Source organism: Sylvia atricapilla, chromosome 9 (assembly GCF_009819655.1).
Source record: "Sylvia atricapilla isolate bSylAtr1 chromosome 9, bSylAtr1.pri, whole genome shotgun sequence".
NCBI lineage: Eukaryota > Metazoa > Chordata > Aves > Passeriformes > Sylviidae > Sylvia > Sylvia atricapilla.
The window spans coordinates 8,489,348-8,501,237 of record NC_089148.1 but is presented as its reverse complement, the minus strand read 5'-3'; positions in this window follow the sequence as shown (position 1 = coordinate 8,501,237).

The window sequence follows — 11,890 nt, the reverse complement described above, 5'->3', positions numbered from 1 at the left end:
CTCTGCAGCTTGTAACAGCTCACACATGCACAAATCATACACATACATATAATATACGTGTATACACATACACATATATACAATACACATACAACATCCAGCCTTCTCCCCTGTCCTGTGAGCAGACCCTGACAGTGGATACACATTCCCTTGCACCGCCTGTGGTTTTACAGGGGATGGATGCCACTTTGGGGAGTTTCCTCCTGGACCATACCAAAGTACTTGACTGGAGCTTCCAGCTCTCAAAGCCAAGTCCAACCTTGTGTCCTACTAGGAGGGCACCTGCAATGATGCAGGGTTGCAGATGCATCCCTTCTGCTCACCTGTGAACCTCCTGAGAGCAGAGCTTATCCCACAGGCCATGGTGGGTCCTGGTCCAGGGGCAGGCATCACAGTGACATGGAAAAGATACTCAGTCCCTGTTAAAAACACAGAGATCATTAAAGCTTTCTGCAGATGTTTGTCGTTGTTCAGGCCACGTTTAAAATAAGATGTAGGAATCCCAGAACTGGGCTGCACAAACAAAAACTGAATTTCAGTGCAGGAGTGGTGCAAAATGGCTGTGTGGTGCTGGTCACAGCAGCCCTTCAGCCCTAAGGGTGTGATCAAGATGTAGGATTGCGAGGAGGAGATTCAGGGCAGTGGTACAGAGGCAGGCTGAAAATCACAGAAACATCCTAAGCACTTGAGAATAAGCACCTGAACAGCTCCACCTCCAGTGGACACAAGGATTTAAGTACATGACAACAGCCACAGTCAGAGCAGCGATGTAGCTTTGTGTTTCCAAGCAGCGTTCTCTCCTTGGAAGGTCTGGCTCCCTGAGTCACCATGTGAGCCTCAGGTCTCACTCCTCAGGCCTTTGTTTTTCCTGCCAGCATCTCTGTAAGGATTTTGATGCTCTCTCCCACTGTGTGAGAGAGAACTAACTTACCTGGGTATTGATTTGAAGAGATGAGCAGCAATCCCTCCAGGAAGTACCTGCTGCTCATGCTGTGTGCCTACAGAGCGTTTGGGGCATTAGATATCCTACCCAAGTCAATTAAAAGTGTCCCAGGAAAAAGATACAGCCAGTGTTATCCATACAGGAGGGGAGAGAGTCCTGAAGCTGTTGAGCAGGCTGGAGCAACACTCAGCTGCCGCAGCACAGGAAGAAGGCCAGCAGCATAGGATGGTACTCTTCTTACAGTCCCTATTCTTCCCTTGATGACAAGCTTAAGTGATGGCTAATAAAGATGATCCAAAACAAATAAATTGAGCTGCTGCTGTAATTAAGAGGCTTTTGCTGCATGCAGTGAGCCAGACCCATCTGTGTCGTAGTTCAGCAGCAGCCAGGAGGGTTCTGCAGGGGATTTGCTTCAACTGCATCTGAACTGCTTCAAAGGTGGAGCTGACCATCCTGTTTCCTACACTGCTAGCCAAGAAACACCAGTCTGTCCCCCAGACAGTGATCCTGGGCAGGGACACAGTCATTCACAGACATTCAAGTTGGTTGCATCTGCCTTCATGGCAGGTACATTCAGGTGAGACCTTCCTTGCTAATGGGAGGGAAGCTGGAAGCTGGCAGGAAGCAGCATTTGTTCCTCTGAGGAGAAAATACCACAGCAATGTCTCTGGGTGGCTGTGCCCCTGGTTTTTAATCAGGGCTGTACAGCAGAGACAAGAAGCAATTACTGCTGGCCGTATGCTTATTTGATGGATGAAATGAGCTGACAGACTCCCTGTGGCAAAGTGCAGCAAAAGGCTTTTCAAGTTGTCCAATTCAGCTCACAGGTGAGGGCTGATGCCTGGCAAGGGCAGATGTGAAGGACAGCAGACACAGAGAGAGGCCACGCTGTGACTGCTCTGCAGATGTACAGCTCCAATTCCAGCAGCCTGAGCTCCCAAACCACATCTAATGCTCCCAAAAGCCTCCACTCTCCAGATGTGCAGTGCCTAGTCCTCTCTGCAGGTACAGTCCAAAATGTTTAGGGCTTCCTCTGCACGAGTGCAGATTTTTTGCCTGAAAAATACTGAGCATCTAGGAGCTACATCAGGTGTTTCCCCCCCCCCCCTCTGTATTTTCTATGGGAGTGTAGTCTCAGCACTTCTGTGACCACAGCTGATATTTTAAAATCCACTTGCCCCAGAGAAGAGCCAGTTCATGATCCTTTTGCAGGATTCCAATCCAAGTCGTGCATGATGTCTGGTATATCTAAAAATGGTACGAGTAGTCAGCTTGAGCCTGCTCCCTTCTCCTTCACATCACCACAATCCACTGGGGCTCATGAGACAGTGCTAGAGAGGCACACTCTCCCTAATCTACTAAAATACCACCGACTGGAGCTAATCTGAGAAGGGAAAAGGGGATGCACAGAAAATCTCACACCCGTTCAGTGGCCATGCATCCCTCACTGGAGTGCTGATCAGGGCACTGATCCTGTCTCTCAGTCCCATTGCTGTTACTTTGCTCTTTTGAGCTCTTGCAGGATTTTATGAGAGGAGTTCACCTTTCTTCCTGATCCCGACGTCAAAAGGGTGCTCACATGCAAATGTGCTGCTTCACTCGAAGATAAGGGATGCACAGGTGGTGTGATCACCGCTGCCAACCCGGAGCTGCCTGCAGAACAATCAGCCAGCCAAGTTCACCCCACAGCTGGCACGACATGGGCTGGACACGTTGGCACAGCCACACCTAACCCCAGCCCTGCGTGTCTGTCAGATGGACAGAGTGGAGCAGTAACTGCTGGCTGTGCTGTGGTCTTCCTCTTAAGGTTACAGCTTAACAAACAGCCACACTGATTTCTCCACCCCCAATTTTTTTGTCTCATCAGCCCTCCCCCACATGCATTCCCATCAGTCTTCTGGACAGAGAGTTTTAGAAACATAAAACGTTTCAGCCCAAGAAGCACATTATTTTCTCTGAAAATAGTTTTCTCCAAAAATCATGCGCAAGCAGCAGTGCAGCTTTGGAGTGTGAGATTCCCCAAGGGAAGGGACAAAGCTGTGGTTAAACTGTGGGGTGGAGAGTCAGCAGATCAGGGTTCTCATCCCCTGGCTCAGTGAGCTCTGATTCAACCCATGGCCCCTGAATGTTTGGTATTCCCATTGGGAAAACCGGTGTGATGACACACTGTGATGGCAGCGCACAGCCTTTTTTTACTGCTGGGAACCACCACAGGCTTCACAAAGGCACATTCCTTCCTTCATAAAATAAAATAAAATAAAATAAAATAAAATAAAATAAAATAAAATAAAATATCAAGCCTTTGGAAGCCAAAATGCTCCTCGGCAAAGTTTTCATCTGGTGTGGTTCACTGAAGCTGCAAAGATCTACTTAGATACTCTAAATATTTACCCAGTATTTTTATATTTACCCAATATTGAAAGCACCAGCCAGTGCTCATTGCCCAGCCCCTGGGGATGCACAGCTGTGCCCTGGGATGCTGTGCTGGGAGCAGTGACCCTGTTGCCTCTCAAGTCTCCCCAAGCTGGGACAGGGCATCCTTTCTTTTTTCCCATCTTCTTTTCCCCATCCTTTGTCTCTCCCCTTCAGCACCCTCTGGCTCCCCTAGGTGTGCCTGCAGCTCAGCCCTGCAGCAGGGCTTCCTTTCCTTTCCCCCCAAGCCCAGCACTGAAGGTCTTTGCTCCCACACCACCATTTGGAGCACTCCAAAGATGCTCCTCGGCTTTAGTTGTTAGAGCTTTATGAAACACTGTCCTGGCAAGAGGATGGTGGAGTCTTCCCTCCTGCAGGCTCTGGTGTTCTTCCCAGGACAAGCCTCCTGAAGAGGAGATTCTCAAGGCTACCAAACTGATCCTGTGGGATGCCCCATGCCCTCCTCTGCAGCCCCACAGAGTACAGTGATCACTGCAAAGGCTTGTGGCACTTACTGGGGCACTGAGAATAATCTAATATCCTTACACCAGGGAAGTAAATAAAGTCATGTTTTGCAAGGGAACTTGTGCCTGCCCTGCTTGTCTCCAGGGCTTGCTGTTCCTCTGCTCCCCTCTTCCAGCTCCAATCATCTCCCTCTCCAGAACCTCTTTCACTTTGGATCTCTCCTTGTGTCCTCTGACAGGGTAGTGGCCACCAGCTTCACACACTGGAGAAAGCCCTGCTCTGGGGATTTGATTGTGCCTCCAGCCCCCTCTTCAAACCCTCTGCCCTGTCCATTTGCCCTGACAACCTCTTTAACACGAGAACCTGCTTATTTTTTATAGTATTTGGGCAACACCTTATGACAGCAAAAGCCCTGTTTTCAAATCAGCCTCTTTAAATGCTGCATTAGTAAGAAAAAGTTATCTCTCTTCACTGATACATCTCCAGGCTCTTTACCAAGAAGGAGTCTTGACTCTCTTTAACAAGTGTGGGCACTGAATTTACACAGGTGACTCGGCCAAGATCTTCTGGAGCTGGAAGAAGTTGTAAGTCCCATCCCAGTGAACCTTCCTAAGAACATGACTTAAACAAAAGTTGCAAAAGGTGTACAAGATGGAAGAAAAGAGGAAGGTTAAATCCAGGATGGAAGGCAGTGGGATGTTCAGATCTCCCTCCTCTCCCACATGTCACTTCTAGTGTCTGACAGCCCATCCCAGCCTGCACCCTCACCACAGTGGAGTGTTCAGGATCTACTTGCCACGTCCTTGAAAGAGCAGAGCTCTAAAAAAAGTGAGTCTCTATTTTTTCCTAAATATTTCCACTGGGGAAAGGGGATGTCAAGCTTAAAATCCACAAGGCGTCGTGTACCTGCACCCAGGAGCTAAAATCCACACAAGTCTCCCGCAATGATCAAAGACTAAAAGAAAAAACCATCCAAAACCGTCCTGGCACTGCTGCTCCTCAATGCTTGCTGCCCATTTCCCACCACCTCCCATGGGACAGCGTCCCCTGTATCAGGAAGTCCGTGCAGAAAGTCTGCCGGGCCTCGTGTAAGGATCCCATCTAAGGATCTAAAATCCATGAAAGTCTCCTGGAATGATCCATCCAGGCTGGAAGAAAACCTTTCAATGTGTGGCCGATGCTTACATGGTCCTTCTTGCACCAAGCTCTCCATGCTGAGCCGTCTCCTGTGGTCTTCCAAAGTCTTGGAGCGCTGTCTCTTTTGCCTTGATCACAATCCTGAAGTCCAAAGGGGTGAAAATTCTCCCTTTCCTCTGCGAAACCACTCCGGTATTCCCAAGGAAAGGAAATCTCTATTCAGTGAAGCAGAGCTGTTGCTGGGCTGTTGCTGCCATCTTCTGCCCGCCTGGAACTTTGCTGCTCGCGACTTCCCCAGTCTTTGGCCCAGGTCGAGGGAAAGGAAAACGCAGGGATACAAGAGTTTAGGAACGGGCTCGTGTTCCCTCATCGGTGAGTGTGGCTGGAGATCCAGGCGTGTGCCGTGGAGGTTGCCCCCTTCAAGCCTTGGCACCGTGGTGGTGGATGAGGGATGCCGAGCTCTGCCGACGGAGAAGGGACAGGCTCTGCCTGAGGAGTCCCACTCAGGAGGTGAAGGGAGTAAACACGCTCAGTCTGTGCAATTGCTAAGTGGACTGTTACCAGACACAGTGTGAGCTGTTCACGGTTCTTCCTGAAAACACAGGGAAATGAAATGTTAATTCAGAGAGAACAGCAGGACTACATGATTTCTCTCCTGATACCCATCCAGTGAGGGTTTTTTTTGGCAGGGAAGCAGAGTAAATGGTGTGACTGGCACTAAAGCTGTCATGGCAGAGCGCATTGTTGATTAGAAGGTGAGGATACAGAACCACGGTTTTCCAAAATTGCAAAGATTTTTGTTATTTGTCCAGGGCTTTATTTCTGCCTGAACCACTGCGTGCAACTCTCAGATTACTTTTTTCCCCTTACCCTGTCATTTTTGGCAGAGTGTGATGCTTGGGGCAAGTTTTTCCTAGCAGTGGGTTGTTAAAGGTGTAAAAACCCTACAAAACCAAAGTTTTTCAAATACCAAGCCCCACCATGGGTTCAGCTTAACAGATCTTTGGTCTCAACCCTCTTTGGGATGTGGCACAGGTCTTTAAGCAGGTGCTGTAGCAGATCCCTGGAGGTGTAGTATGAGGACATGGTGCAATTCCCAACCACCTGTGGCACAATCTCACTGGGTCTTGGCCAGGGACATGGATTTAACCAGTGTCAACAGCAGCAGCCATAGCTGCTCAGGGGACAGCACATGATGCATAACATTACACCTGTGTATTTCAGCTGTCAAAAATTCATCAAAAAGACTGGCCCCTCGTCTCTTTGGCACCTATCTGTATAAGCTGAGGTGATCATTTCAGGTTTGCACCTTGATTTTCCCTCTCTCTAAGCAGGGGGAAGCGTGCAGGTCCCACAGAGGTGAGGATTGCACAGTGTCCAGGTGGGATGCAGACAGTGAGAGATTGTCAGCAGCTCCCACCTGTTGAATTTCAACAGTCTGAAGGTGTCAGGGGCTGCAGGAAAGGCAACTCTTACAGATTAAACCTGCAGAGATACAGTGCAAACTTCAGAACTGTTCAACACAAACTTTCTACCCAGAATTTGAGATTCCTGGTGAACCTGTCCAGTGCTGAAACACCACAGGCCACGTGCAGTGGTGAGTTAATTCCCCATTCCCCTCAGTGGGGAGCATCCTGAGCTGGCCCTGTCACAAACCTGTCTCACCAAAGAGGAGCTCAGTGTCCCTTGATGGGCTCCAGGGCAGCAGCTCTGGTTGTGAGCAGCATGCCTGTGCCACTCAGCCTTCACCAGGGAGCTGTGGTGGGGGTGTCCAACTCCTGCAATTTTCAGCAGCAGCTGCCAGCTGAAATGCCAAGTTCTGCGCTCCTCTGAAAGATGGGAACATCCCTGGATAAAGCCATTGAAATGAAGCAATGTCCTGAGGTTCATACAGAGAGACAGCAGCAGAGGAGGGGACAGGCTGCAGGAATCATTTCTATACCTTGATCCTTGCCACCTCCTCCTCCTGTTCCACAGCAGAGACAATTACATGGGCTGTCTGAATGGTACAGGAGTGACATTTTCAATACAGCCTGGAGTTAATGTGCTCCTGCTTGTAAAGTCAGCATCAAACACAGGTCCTTGCTTAGCAGAATGTTTCACTTCACTACATCAAAGCTTTGAGCTGGGGCAGAGGGGAGGGAATGGGGCTCTTTTCGTCCTTGGATAAGGTCTTCTTTGGATGGCAGTACCCAGCACATCCCTGATGGCAGAGGGGTTCCCATGGCCTGGAAACACTGCACCTTTCAGAAATCAATGACATGTTTTTATCCGCTGTGGCATATACACATTTAAATATATCCAGAGAAAGAATTGCTCACACCCCAGGTTCCCACTTGCTTGAATAAACCTCACGTGTCCAACCTGAGTTCTCTGAGCAAAGCAGCTTTTGCACTTTGGGGTGGTGTGTGCTCCTTCAGTCTCAAGTGACAGTGGCAGTGGGAATGACCCCAGATGTGAACTGGCTCTGGAGGGCAGCACAAGCCACAGCAGGAATTGCAGCTGGAGCAGGGAGGAGGTGAAATGCTCACAAGCAGCAGAGCAGTTGGCACAGCCATCGAGGCCATCAGTGGGGACAGAATCGCAGAAAGGGCTGGGTTGGGAGACACCTTAAAGCTCTTATCATTTCAACCCCCTGCCATGGGCAGGGACACCTTCCACTCCCTCAGCCTGCTCCAAGCCCCGTCCAGCCTGGCTTTGGACACTCCCAGAGATGGGGCATCTGCAGTTTCCCTGGGCAACCTGCTCCAGGGTCTCACCACCCTCACAGTGAAGGATTTTCTCCCATTATCTCATGTAAGCATCTTCAAGGAAGCTCTGGAAAGTTGCAGTGAAGGAAAAGCCCTCTTCAGCACGCAGATTATACCTCAAGAGTACATTCAAGACCTCCAGTGGATCTTCTTTCCTCACTCTCCTTGCAGGTTCATGTGGGAGAGCAGGATTGTGAGAGTGTGTTTTGCAAGAAGAAAAATCTTCCTCTTCCCCCCTAATCTGCTGCTCCTGAAGAACCTTTTGTGCCATGGGAGCATTCCAAGTCCCTGCCAAGAAGATATTTTTCCAGTTTTTCCTTGATCTTCTCCGTTCCTCAGTAATACCCGTCCCCATGTTAGAGCATTTTCCAAACTAGAAGAGGTAAGCATGGGAAAGACTTCTTAGAATTATTCTAGAAAATATCCTTTTTCCCCCCCATAGAAACAGAGTTTTGTGAGCAGTTAGGCCCCTGGCACAGGAACTCCAGAGTCCTGGTTCTCTAAGAAACAAAAATATTAAAACAAGAAATCCCATTTCCCCCTCATCCTTCTCATCCTTTTAAATCTTCTTTCATTAGGTTGGAGCCAGGGAGTCATTAACTCCTGTTTGGGTACTGCAAGGCCAGGATTGTGATGTGCTTAGTGGCAATGTCATAAAACCCCACTCATTCCCATACCAAAGGGCTTGTGTTCTTAAAGAATAATGTGTTGGGATAACGCTTTAGAAGTGGATTAGTGGATCCTGATGCTCATTCATTTGCATTTACCCCTTGGAGCACGTTTGAAGGTGTTAAACTCATTTTTTTAAAGTTATTCGATGGTATTTTAATCCTTAGGTAATGGCTCACCTCCACAGAAATATTTACATGGCCACCATCCAGCACATTCAAGGATGGAGAGCAGAGGAATAGCCAGGAGCTGGTCTGGTCCTGCATTATTTCAACCCCAATAGTGGATCCCAGGAGTGGAAAACCCAAACTCAGATACAGACTTCTTCACATGCCTCATCCTGTCCCTTCCTTCCCTGCAAAGCCTCATGGCCATCACCATAAATACCTCTGACTGTATTTGCAGTTAAATGAAGCCTTCAACCACCTGCTCCAGCACAAGGCCACAGGAAAGGTCATCCTCTCCAGGTGTAAGCTGCCTTCTCACACTGCTTATCCAACCCCATCAGAAGGCTGGAGGCCACTTTTCCCCCCTGACAACAGCCTAATTGTGTGTCTGGGCTGCAGCCAGTGGATATGGGAGCAGAGCATCATAGCTCACTTCCAGCTGCTTCTTACACTTTGAGCTGTACAAAGAGAAACTGAGGCTAATCAGGGTCCCACTGGTGTCCACTGGGGACCCACTGCCATAGGGGGAGTGAAACACAGCTTGCCCAGAGATGCTGTGGCAGTCCCATCCCTGGAATTGTCCAAGGCATGGCTGGATGGGGCTTGGAGCACTCTGGGACAGTGGAAGGTGTCCCTGCCCATGGCAGGAGGCTAGAACAAGATGAGCCTTAAGGTTCCTTCCAAGCCAAAGCACTCTGTGAACCTGGATCAGAGCAGTGCCCCACCAGCAGTGCCCCATCAGCAGCTGCACAGGAAGGTCTGAACCAAAATGGGGACCTAGAAAGATGGCAGGGTACAAGTTTGTATGTTTTGAACAGACAAAATTTTCATTTTGGGGCATGAAGTCCATCCAGCCACCAGCAGTGGCCAGCAAGGAAGGGGCACTGCTCTCCTGCTGTCCCTCCACTTAGCCCGCCACATTCCCAGGCATTTTTCTCAGGGGAGAATGAATGTGCTCGTGACCCTGCATCAGCCCAGCTTGGTCCCAGGAGGGGCCATTACAGACACTGTTACCTTTGGAAGAGCCACTGCAAACAAAGGGACCCTGAGACTCCACTAACGAGCCGGCTGTTACTCTTTGAAGCTTAACGAGAGAAACTTGAGCTACAGTGGGCTGTGGAGTCACGACAGTCAAACCATTTCATCTGTCAATGCTTCCGTTTGTCTGTGCTGTGCCCTGCTGTTCCAGCATCGCAGCAGCTCTGGCTCCACGAGCCGCTTCAGCGCTGCCTGTGCTGCCATAGCCCTCCCGGCTTCCTTTTGCGACTCCAGTCCTGCTTGGCAGTGCCTTAGACCCTGGAGGAAGTTCTTTAACTCCCATCCATCCTTTAAAAGCTTTGCAAATTCATCACATCATGCACAGCTTCTCATTGCGGAAGAAAAGAAGTGGGTGTTTAGCTTATTTCACTGGTAAACGGCAGAAAATGTCCTATTGCAGCAAAGAATTTGTCCAAATAAGCTGTGAGCCGTAGCCTTCCTGCAGATAAAATCCAGCTCATTTTAGTGCCCTGGAAGCACTCTACAGGTATCCACTATTGAAGCATCATTGTACTTTAGATAAATGTGGTGCTTAAAGATAGCTGTCAGCACAGGCTGCTGAATAATGCCTTCAATTTATATGCTCAGATTGTTCCCCAAGTTACTGGCAACACCTGAAGTTGGTAGTTTGACAGTGGAAAAATAGTCAGCATGATGGTGGCAGAGCAGGACCCCAACCCTGTGGCACCCACTGAGCTTCCAGCAGTGTTTAAGGGCTTTAATGTGTTACACCCAAGTTACTGCGTTTATTAGTTGTCAGTCATCACCCTTCCATCAATTTGCTCTGGTGGAGTCGTGCCTTTGCTGTGCTCAGGTCACACCACTGGAGGTTCCACATTTAGTTACACAGTGTACACACAGAAATCCTAAATAAGCAGATCTTAAGCCTACCTAACAGCATATATTCTTATATAGTATTACAGTTACAACAAGTATTTATCACGGAGGTTATGCTGCTTTCCTCTGCCATGTTTTCTTTTGTTCTTCTTTTACTCACATAAAAGAATCTTCGAGCCTTGAGAGACTACTACATGTTATAGCCTTACCTCTCCAAGGACAGAGAAACCTTTCTAAAGCTCCTGTTCCTCTTTCCCACATGTTTATTTGAATGAAAGGCCTAAGCACCTTTATTAGCTTGTAACTCAAGATTGTTTTTCAGGTTTTAGCCCCTACTTCTTAACCTGATAGTTAACTTCAATAATAATTTCAGCCCAGCTCTTTCTTCAACAGGCAGCCCTACAGCACAGCAGCCTTCAGCTGCTCTACCTCTCCTTAAGTACCTCTGGTGCATCCCCACCCATGGGCTGGGGCTCTAAATAAGCTCAGCCTGGGGGCTTTTCTGCTTCCTAAGCCTTAAGTATAAACACTGATCTCTAGCTCAGCTCAGCACAGTCAGCCTGGCCTTAGACCCTGCTGCTCTGGGCCTGGCCAAGCATCTTTGTTTTCCTACACCTGATTCCAGCCTGGGGCCTGACTTACTACTTGGACTTAAGACCTACTTCTTCCCTACAGATGTACCTGATGCCTGGATTCTCACCACTCTCTCCCCCAGCTCCAAGAGGAGGTAAAAACCCTTGGCTACTTATTTTACATTCTAATGTCAGAAAATTATCACAATTTGTTGCTCTTGCTGAGTATTTTCCACTGTCCAGATGGTTCCTGGGTAGCATCCTTCCTGGAGCAGTGCTGTTTGTCCCAGTGCTTTTTCCACTGTGGGCAGCAGGGGCTGTGGCAGAGCTGGGGGGCTCTTGTGGGGAGCTCTGTGGGATCTCATTCTCCTCTTCCCCCACATCTGGATGGCAGGAGGCACCCTTGGGATCTGTTTCTCCTGTAGCTGAGTCCTGGCACCCCACGTAGAAGCTCCTGAGTGCTGTGAGAAGGCTGTGCCTCCCACCCAGGCTTCCTTCCCCACCCCAGGGGCTGCAGTCAGCTGCTGGGGTGCAGTGCTGGGTGTCTGCTCTTGCCTGCTGAGCAGTTTGGGGTTTGATATTGCCTCCTCCTGAGCAGCTGCTCCTCAGCCTCACGCTGGGGTCGCTGAGCAGTTTGGGAAAGGCTGTGCCTTGTTGGCCCGGGTGTTTCACACCCCTGCTAGGTAGAGTTAAGTGAAGGACAGGGGGAGGGAAATTGTGACTACCCACAGGGTGTTGTTGCCTTTTTCAGCAACTGCGAAGGATTTCTTTAGTTCCTCAAAATGTCTGGAGTTTTAGTGCTTACAATCAGCAAATATTGGAGTGGAATATCAACGGAGCACAGCTTTCAGAAACTCATTTTCTTTTTCCTTTCAAACTGACAATAGGATTTTAAGAAAA